Genomic DNA, 9,523 nt, shown 5'->3' on the forward strand with positions numbered 1-9,523 from the left:
AAGAGGCAGCTACAGAAAACATGTTTTGTTCAGAGAGCCTGACAAGCTGGGATTTGGGAAGGCAATAAATAAATGAAATGTAGTAGTAAAAAAGGCATCTCCGTGCAGCTATAAAACATCAAAGCCGTATTTTTTTCAGGGAAAGCCAGTGAGACAACAGCAGTAAAATACCTTAAAGAAGAGTGTGAGAGTTTGTGATAGACAGTGTAGGCACACACCTGCTTCTTGTGCAAATCATAGATTGATAGAGTGGTTTGGTTGGAAGAGACCTTAAAGATCTTCTAGTCCAAAACCCCTGCCACGGGCTGGGACACCTTCCACTAAAAATCTTGGATACCGGTTAGCAGAAACCCCTTCTAGAGCTTCATCGAGAGTTCAGGTTGTCCCCCATACTGATGATACACTGTTCTTCATAAGCTGTCAGATCATCCTTTACACAGAGAAGTAGGCTCTTTATTAAAACAAAAAACAACAACAACAACAAAAAAAGCACCACTGAGCAGCAGTGATCTCAATTGTCATTCCTAACATTCTTGTAACCATTAGTATTTGGCTTCATTATCACAAATTAATATTTTTCAGTTTTAACCGCCACCCACACAAATTGTTATAGACAGCCCAGTGCTAAGTGAACATACTGAACCCAGTAAAACAATTACTTATTATAAGAACTAGGCTGAAAAACAATTTATTTATTTATTTGCATTGAAAATATCCATTTCACATACTCCAGACAGAAGCCAATCAATTGAATTAGGCTGCTAACTTCAGCTCTGCCATCAGGAAATGAATACTGAAATAATCCTAAAAAGGCATTATTCTGTGGGAAAGGATGAGCTAAGCAAATCACTCTGCAGCCAAAAGCTTTTCCAGAGTGATACACTTTCCTCTTTCTTCTCTTCATTTTCTGAAACTGAATGCAAGTCCTAGCAAACCAGAACCACCAAATCTTCCCTTAGCAGACCGGTCTGGATTCATGTAACAAATCCAGAAATCTGAATGCTCTCAACATACTTGCAGACTTTGAAATGAAGGCAGCATAATCAAATGTTCACAGAGACACTTGTAGATTTTAAGGTTAATCATGCACACTGCTACTGATGGGATCACTAGGCTTTCTAAATGAATATGATTTGTTGTACCAATTGCATTTAAAAAGCAAACAAATAAAACTGCAATGTATTGAAGCAAAATATGCACCCATAAGGCTTCTTTCCACAAAGCAAATGTGTTACACACCTGCAATTAGTGACAATGGGAATTAAACAATATTTTAAAAAACATCAGACTCCTTGATGATATCTAAATTACCATCTTACCATCTGTGGTGTCATTTTAAGGTATCTACCCCTTTTACAAACTTCACAGAGTTCTACCTTACAAACACAGGGACCTAGAAAGTGTGCTTGGAAAGCTAACCCCACTTAAGCTGCAGAAGCAGTATGGCATTTGAGAATGTTAGTTTTTCTAAATGTCAGTTTAGCTCTGGTGAAATGTGCCAGGGTGACAGCCTTCAAGCCTCAAGTCCTCGATCCACAGCACACACACAGGCCTGGCACATGTCCCTGGGCTGCCTTTGTGCCTCAGACCTAATTGGGAAAGACCACTACTGAAGGGCAGCTCTCACTTCATAGCCACACATACTGAGAAATCTCTGCTTTTAAGGAGCAAATAAATGTTTAAGTTAGGGTGACTTTTGTAATGCAGATTTACTGCCACATAAAAGGTGGAACACACTCACCAGTTCATTCTGTGAGTATCCTGAGATGACAAAATACACTGCACCACCTGCTTCTCAGGGCACAACATGTAGGTATATTGATGTGCATGCTTATCAAATATCAGAATAAAAGCTTTAAAATGCCTCTCTACAATTACTCTTACCATGGATTTCACAATCTTCACCTGGTAACTAGAGCACACACGCCGCTGTACTCTGGCCCTCATTTTCAAAAACCTTTGCTTATGGTGTATCTTTAATTGAAAGAGAATTTAAGCATCATGCCTTCCAGTTTCAGCTTTCTTCAGAGGACTCTGGTAAAGAAGTTAAATTATCTTCATGACTTATTAAGGCCTTTGGATCATCTTTTTAAAACACATCTGAGACGGTTTTCTGCTAGTGAATCTAAATTTGCAAACACTCAGTAACAATCAGTAACACTCAGTCCTGTGACTGTATCTTTTCACCAGAAGTCAGAACTTTTTCCATCCAAATAACCAAAAACAGCAGGCATAGTTCTCAATTACCTGTATGTCTCAAAATCCTATAGACTTCAATGAAAAGAAACACAAGACCTATCCTCTGCTTCGAATCACCTGCTTCACCTGTCAAAGCGAAGTGCCTCTTCATGTATATCACATATCACATATAACATATTTGTTAACTGCAGATCTGCAGGGCACAGAGCTATGTTTTGTATGTGAAAAGATCCAGTGACTTAAACAAGACCTTCTATTTCTCTTTAATTATAATTACTTTAACCTGAACTAGAAAAAAAATATAAAAAAATCCCCAAAGTTATTTCTCACCATGCTAAAATAAATATTATTCTTCTTTGCTCATTATAATGACCTGTCAAATACAGTATGACAACATTCTTCACTGAAATTTACTTTTTTTCTTCAAATTAGCTTTTTTCCATTGCTCTGAAACACAAGTAAAATACACGTTTCTCTCACTATGATATAAGTAAAGAACACTAATGTACTTGTTAGTTTTAACTGCCATAAAAGGATTTTATAGACACAGCAAGTAAGAAACATGATAAATAATTTGTCTTTTGGAACTGTGCCCTTATATTCACTTCTGTGGAGTTTCTTCAAACAATAAATATAAGAATATAATATAATAATAAATATAAATATATTGTACCTACTATTAGCCAAAGTCTGACCTGGCACCCAGAAAAAGAGATGGATCAATGAGTTCAGAAAACACCAAAATTACACATTTGCTTATGAAATCTAATTCTATATTTAGTTAAAGCAGTTACCACTTTTAAACTTTCTTAGCTAGTCTTAGTTTGAATGATGATTGTATGATTTTAAATTACCTGTTCAAATTTTCCTACCTGAGCTCACAAAACTAGAGTAACTGTGCATTCTATTTATGAAGATTTAATTTTATTTTGAATTACATTTAATTTTATTTTGAATTATCAGGAGTGTGATTTTCTAAATTCTCATCCATACAAATAACTGTTAATTTATTCAATTTAAAAAATAAACACAACCTAATAATATTGCTTTGTCTTCTTAAACATGCACTTTACAATGTACCAAATACATTTTAGATTTAAGCACTGAAATACTCCAGGATTTACAAATAGACTGAACATTTGCCAAGGCTAAATGCATTAATGTAGTCCTACATAACGATCTTGCCTGAATGTATAAAACATCACATTTGGATAAAATATTTAAATGAATACATTTTTCTTAAGGAAAATCAAGTCTCTTCCCTGAAAAACATAGCATTTTGGTTTCATGCTGCCTGTATTTATGCCAAAATATTTGCCGAGGTAGCTAATCTATTTAAGTAATTACCTCTAAGGAAGTAAATTTTAAATAAATACCTAAAAGCCACAAAGCTCATTCCTCACTCTAAAAAAAAATTGCCTTCATCTCTGGCAATATTTCAAAATCTGCTGTTACTGAAAATCCTGGGCTCATACAAGAAAAATGACAAGTCTTAAAATTATAATAGTAATTCTAATGAAAAAATTGCTAAAAATACTGGTTATCTGGAAAAATTACCAAAAACGGACATTCCAATAGGAGTAAATTAGGGGTGCAGTGATTTGATTCTATGTTTTAGTCTGCAATTTGGGCATGTCTTCTGATAAGGCTCTTGACACTCTTAAAATATTTACATAGAAAAAGCAATATGTACGTATTGAAACACACATTTAAGAAAACAGAGTAGGTTTAAATTTGTAACTGAAGAACTTTGTTCTCTTTCTTCGCCTTTTTGTGAGAATTTGCATAACTCTCATTTCCTGGCCTTCATCTGTACAAGCACCACTGGCTGAAATCCACTTGCCTGAGCCACAGAAATGTATCCAAACCAATTTCACTGCAAATTGTGTATAAATGCACAGAATTTAGCTGACTGGATCATTCACACATATGTGAGGGCAGAATACATCCCATACAATTTAGCCTGTTCACTCTGATACCAAAATTTTAACAGAATATGACAAAGCCTAATCCTGAGTGGAGGATTATCCCAGCCATCAGTTTGGTTTGTTTCCAGGTAAGAACTCAAAAGTCAGTGTCTGCCACCAGCAGCAGTAGCTAATGGTCAGCAGTGTACAGCATGGTGCTGGGGTAGCTGAGGGCAGATGCAAGCGAGCAGCACCCCTGGAGCAGACAGCAGGAAAGGCAGCAGCTCCCCTGTGCTAAGGTCATCAGCGGCTGGTGCTGCTGCTTTACATGTGGGCAGTTTGATACCACAGGACAGCTCACAGGGTCTTCCCTTTTTGTGAAGCAGCATCTCTCAGCTTTGGACGAATTCCTATTGCCAATATTCTCCTCCTGTTTCAGGAAGAAATCTAACACTAACCAGTCTTGAAGGGTTGTTGATCTCTATGTCAATACACAAGAATGGGAAAATAAAAGTAGTCACTCTAATACCTGTAGCTGAATGAAATGCCAAAGTACAGGCATGCCAACATACATAAGGCAGAATGTAGAACACAGCTTACATGTATATACACCTACAGTGATGCTACTTCTGAGATAATTACATAATTAAAAGGAATCAATCAAAATTTTAACAGTTTTATGCATCTTTCTCTTAGACACAAAACTTTGAGAATATTGTCCTATAATTTTTGTTTCTACTTTTCAAGCTGCATTTATTCACTGAAATCCTTCGTGTCATCTCATTAACATTCAGGGAAGGAGTCAGTGAGTTTGCCCTGGTTATTTTTACAGGTATCCTCCCCAGGACTGATAAAGGAAAAATACAAAACAAAATACTTAAATGTGTTTGTTTGATGTTAAATATGGTTGTTTGGACCACTCACTCCTTGTGCCCATAACATCATGCCCAGAGAGTCCACCAGAAACTGAAACAAACATAATGAAAGCCTTTCTTTCAAAGAATGAGGACAGAGATTACAGAGGTAGTCCCAGGTAAACATTCCTGATGGGGGAGTGTTTCAGGTCAGACACCTCTGCGTATTCACCAGATCTAAAATGTCCAGCTGCTGGTTTGCTGAACAGAAGAACCCAGTCTTACAGTGCCTTTCTCGCACAGGGATGCTTCAAATCACTGCTCTCCCTGAAACTGAAGGGGCTACTCCTGAGAGTAGATTCGTGAGAATGGTTGTACTAAGGCACACTCCAGCTTGGCTAGCTCTGGGGGAAGCTCTCGCCTTGCAAAACACTGATCAGCCTGCTCCAAATGCTTATTGGATCATTGCTCACTGGGCTGTCTGTCAATGAACTGTGACTCCAAGCTGTACGCACAGTACATCATCTGATTTGCTGGCTGTTTAAAAAACTGATTTGACAGTTTTATTTGGGCCAACTACAAATCTTCATTTGACCTGAAAGCTGCTAAAACAAAGCCAAATATTTCAGTGTTGAAAAGTACAGGGAGACCAAAATGAAAAAACATTTAGGAGGAAAGTATCAAAGTAGTGAAATGAAATCACCATACTTTTTTGGAGATCCTTTTCCTTTATGTTCCTTACTTGATCAACCTGGTGAAACCAGAAATTATTTTATTTTTGGTGCTGTCAGATCTGAATTTCCACTGAATGTATTGAATGTAGTCATGTAGAATGTACTGACTTCAGTACATGTGCTGAGAGACAAAACTGAGATACATCTCAGAATTGTGAAGGTAAACTTTAAGTAATAAATTTTTGGTTTACCACAAAACCAAAAAGAAGGCTGTCACATAAAGACATAGTCCCAGTATTATGATTTATTATTATATGAGTGTCCACAGACCAACCAAAATCCAAAAACAAACTACATGTATGCTAGGCATTGCACAAACAGCAGCTTCTGCCCCAAAGAGCTTACAGTGTACAGAAACTCAACAAAGGAGTAGGGGCAAACAATAATATAGTAACATAGAAAAACGATCAATGCAATGACAGAACATTATGTTCTTTCCATCTTCTTTTGCAGAGAAGGAATGAATAAACAAGGTTAGTGTCACAGAAGACAACAGCAGAGAGAAGATGGGTTATTACAGCACAGGTGAGAAGAGGAAAAAGCAAAGAAAATGGCATGCAGGATGTTTGCGCTACAGAACACATTAAGAAAAGTGAAGCGACTGCAAGAGCTGGCAAAGAGAGCTTGAGCAAAACAGCCAATTAGAATAAGGCAGAGAAAAAACAGTCCAAAATATCAGCAACCATCAGTCTCCTTCATATGTTGCTTCTACAGCTGCTCTGTTGGCTTCAGTCTTTGGTTGAATGGCAAGACCCTCACCTGCTGTAAGAGAAGCTGGACTAGCTGTATGGCAGAGACACTGAACTTAAAAGGTCAGGAGGGCACGCTGCATAAGACATAGCATTGAAAAGAGTCATATCTGCTAGACGGACTAATCTGCTGATTAACATACATGTATAAATGAAAAAGATCTAATAAGTAAAAGAACATACTTGCAATTGAAATGTATTCAGAGGTATTACACCTCTGAAAATAGATAGCCTGAGTAAAAAACATACGTAAAAAAATCCTTGTTACACCAATATTAGTACGGCTCTGCATGGTCATAGATAGCATATTTAAATGACATTAAAAAGCCAATTTTACTTCAATGGTAAATATTCACGTTTTAAATAGTGATTAAATGGCTAACACTAAGCATTTTGTATTTAGGTTTGTGTAACGAATCCCAATTCAGTTACAACTGCAAGTTACTACATAGATAGCATGATGGTTATTTGTTAATCCTAATATAATTTCCACTATCAAATCACAGCGAAACTTTCGTCCTTGTTGACAGTTCCAACAAGGAGGTCAAGCAGTGAGCAGTCACAAAGAATGAATTGCTTTACTCTCTAGAAGTGGTCAGTGCTGAAGTAGGTGAATAGTCATCATTACAGCTCTGCTCCTTTTTGCAACGCATCTTACACTGGACTGTCATTCTGCAACCTTATTCAAGCATTACATTCACATGTATTTTATTTATAATAACATTAGCCTCAAAGGATGACCTTCTAAGAAGAAGTCACAGGTTAACAGCCCAGTTACCTTAAAGGACCCTCTTACATTACTAACCTTGATGGTATTTCAAATCAAACATGGAATATTCACAATTGAAACAGAAACTTGTATTTAAGTTAGAAATAAGAGACCAATTTGCCTTCAGACACTCTCACACAAACCCAATTTACCTGCAGACAGTGTTAGAACCTGGTGTATGTGCAAACTACAGTTACCAGCACTATACTTAGTCTTCTTAGGAGACTTGACAGTGCACACTGTAAAAGTCTAATGTATGTTAATGTAACATGTGAAAAGGCTCTTCCCTGAGATTACTTTACACATCCTCACTGAATGTGACTGCTTGCTGTTCTTCAAAACGAAGTCCAACAAGAATCAAATGAACTGCATGATTTATTTTTACTATGTTCATTTATCATTTGAGATGAAACCTGTTGTCATGCACAAAAATACTGAAATCCTCAAATATAAACTCGGTTTTTTTTATTCACTATTTGATACTGTTTCCATGTGTCAGGAAGAAGAAACCATCTGGATAATCAACTAAGCAGATACCTGGTTCTAGGGGATTTGAGTCTGCTTCCTCCCGATTCAGTGGCAAAACTCTTGCTGACTTAAAAAACAGTAAGCTTTTCATACACATCTACATGTTCTACTAAAATACAGAAGTGCCCAGTCACGTTTAACTCTTCAGGTGAAAGGGACGGCACCTGAAGCAGCAGATCTGATCTTATTCCTTTCCTTAAAGGACATATCCTGGGCATTTTTTCCTAAATCCTTATAACAAATACAATCAAATAAATATACAACTCCATGCTCTATGAACCGTTAATTCAAGAGGCAGAAACATTGATGTCAGAATAGGCTATATATGCCAAAGTAGAACCCTGGTCCGCTTTACATTCCTGCTGACAGTTTCTGTAATGAGCACACAGCATTAAATAAAAACCATGACCTGTTTAAATAAAGATCAGAGCACCAGCTATATCTTTGTATTCTTGCATGTTTGTTGTTTGGCATCACAAACTAACACCAAAACAGGTTTTCACACAGGGCATGAGGGATTTGCTCTAGTCTACCAGGAAGAGTTGTTTATCTTTAAAATGGGCATTTTTCTTCATGTAAATATGTACAGGTATTTGCAGAAGTTACTGTGCTTTAAATTAGACTGAAGGAGAACAGAGAGAGGAGAGAAAGAGGGAATAATGTACAAGCAAGAAATCGGAAATTCTTCTGTCACTGCCTGAGACAATGAAGAAAACCAGAAGAGCAAAGCTAAAACTGTTTAAATATACCATTAAAATTTCACAGTGAGCAATTAATTTCGATCAATTCATGTACGTATCATACATGGAATGGCCATTACCTATACGTAAAATAAAAATTACAACCACCACCACCCCCCATTTGTATAGTACACTGCCAGAGAATGTACGGTGCCTGGCATCATGGAACAGTTTAATATGCACGAGTCCAACACAATTACCATTATATAATGACTACTTAACTTGTCTTCTCAAAAGATACTCTCATTTCAGTAGTCAAACCTTGGCCATACACATTTAAAATGTAGTCTTGTATTTTAAATATCTGTCTACTGATACTCTCCTGAGTAACTGAGAGTTCACTTGATCAGAAGCCAATCACAAAGTTTAATAATCTTGCCTAGCTATCAATTTATCCAGAATATACAAACTTCTTAAATCTAAGTTACTTACTAAATTTATTAAGCATTAACTCAAGTTGCAGTGGTTATCAATACCAGACATTATGAGCAAATCTCTTAATTACGATATTGTCAAGGTATAGATTGTATAAGCAGAAATCTTTCACTATTGATCATTTGCCAAAGAGAACGGAATGTTCAAAAACCATCCCGTTTCTGCACGTTCCCCAGATTTATCTCCTACGTTGTCCACATCCCAGCATATGTATTAATAAATGTATTCCATGTTACCTTTCCAAAAGAGTCAAACACAAACCACAGGTATAAAGCAAGCAATATATTAAAAGCATTGAAATCCCTACCTAACCCTCCCTGGTTTTGCCTTTTCTTTTTCCTGCTTCGAACCAGGTAGTGGCACGACCCACTCATTCCACGCAGATCAGCACGGATCCTGAAAAACTTATGGCACAGGTCTCCTTCCAAGGCGAAAACTTTGGAGGTCACCGAGCCCTCGCCCACCACAACGGGGTGCTGTGCCACCTCGGGGGGCCCTCCGCGACAACTCCGCCGACAAACTAACTTCTGCCCGAGGGCGGCCGGGCTCCGTGGGGCGCCCCGGGGAGAGGAAGGGAGCGGGCAAGACGGCGGCCACCCCCCATCCCC

General features: G+C 37.5%; 1 protein-coding gene across 10 annotated transcripts in view; it reads right to left on the reverse strand.

Annotated features, from left to right (window-relative positions):
• MPPED1 (metallophosphoesterase domain containing 1) overlaps positions 1–9,523 on the reverse strand; it is a 67,699-nt gene that overhangs the window by 57,425 nt on the left and 751 nt on the right. Inside the window, exons 1-2 of one of the 10 annotated variants that reach the window (XM_072041663.1) lie at positions 9,223–9,387; positions 219–451 (exon numbers count right to left, since the gene is read on the reverse strand). The exons of 7 other annotated variants lie outside the window; for them this stretch is intronic. The gene's annotated coding sequence lies outside the window, so the exon portion shown is untranslated. Of the gene's footprint in view, positions 1–218; positions 452–9,222; positions 9,388–9,523 lie in introns of those variants that run through there. 2 more of the 10 variants (XM_072041666.1, XM_072041657.1) reach the window with 2 other exon arrangements.

Source organism: Anas platyrhynchos, chromosome 1 (genome assembly GCF_047663525.1).
Source record: "Anas platyrhynchos isolate ZD024472 breed Pekin duck chromosome 1, IASCAAS_PekinDuck_T2T, whole genome shotgun sequence".
In the NCBI taxonomy this organism is placed as follows: domain Eukaryota; kingdom Metazoa; phylum Chordata; class Aves; order Anseriformes; family Anatidae; genus Anas; species Anas platyrhynchos.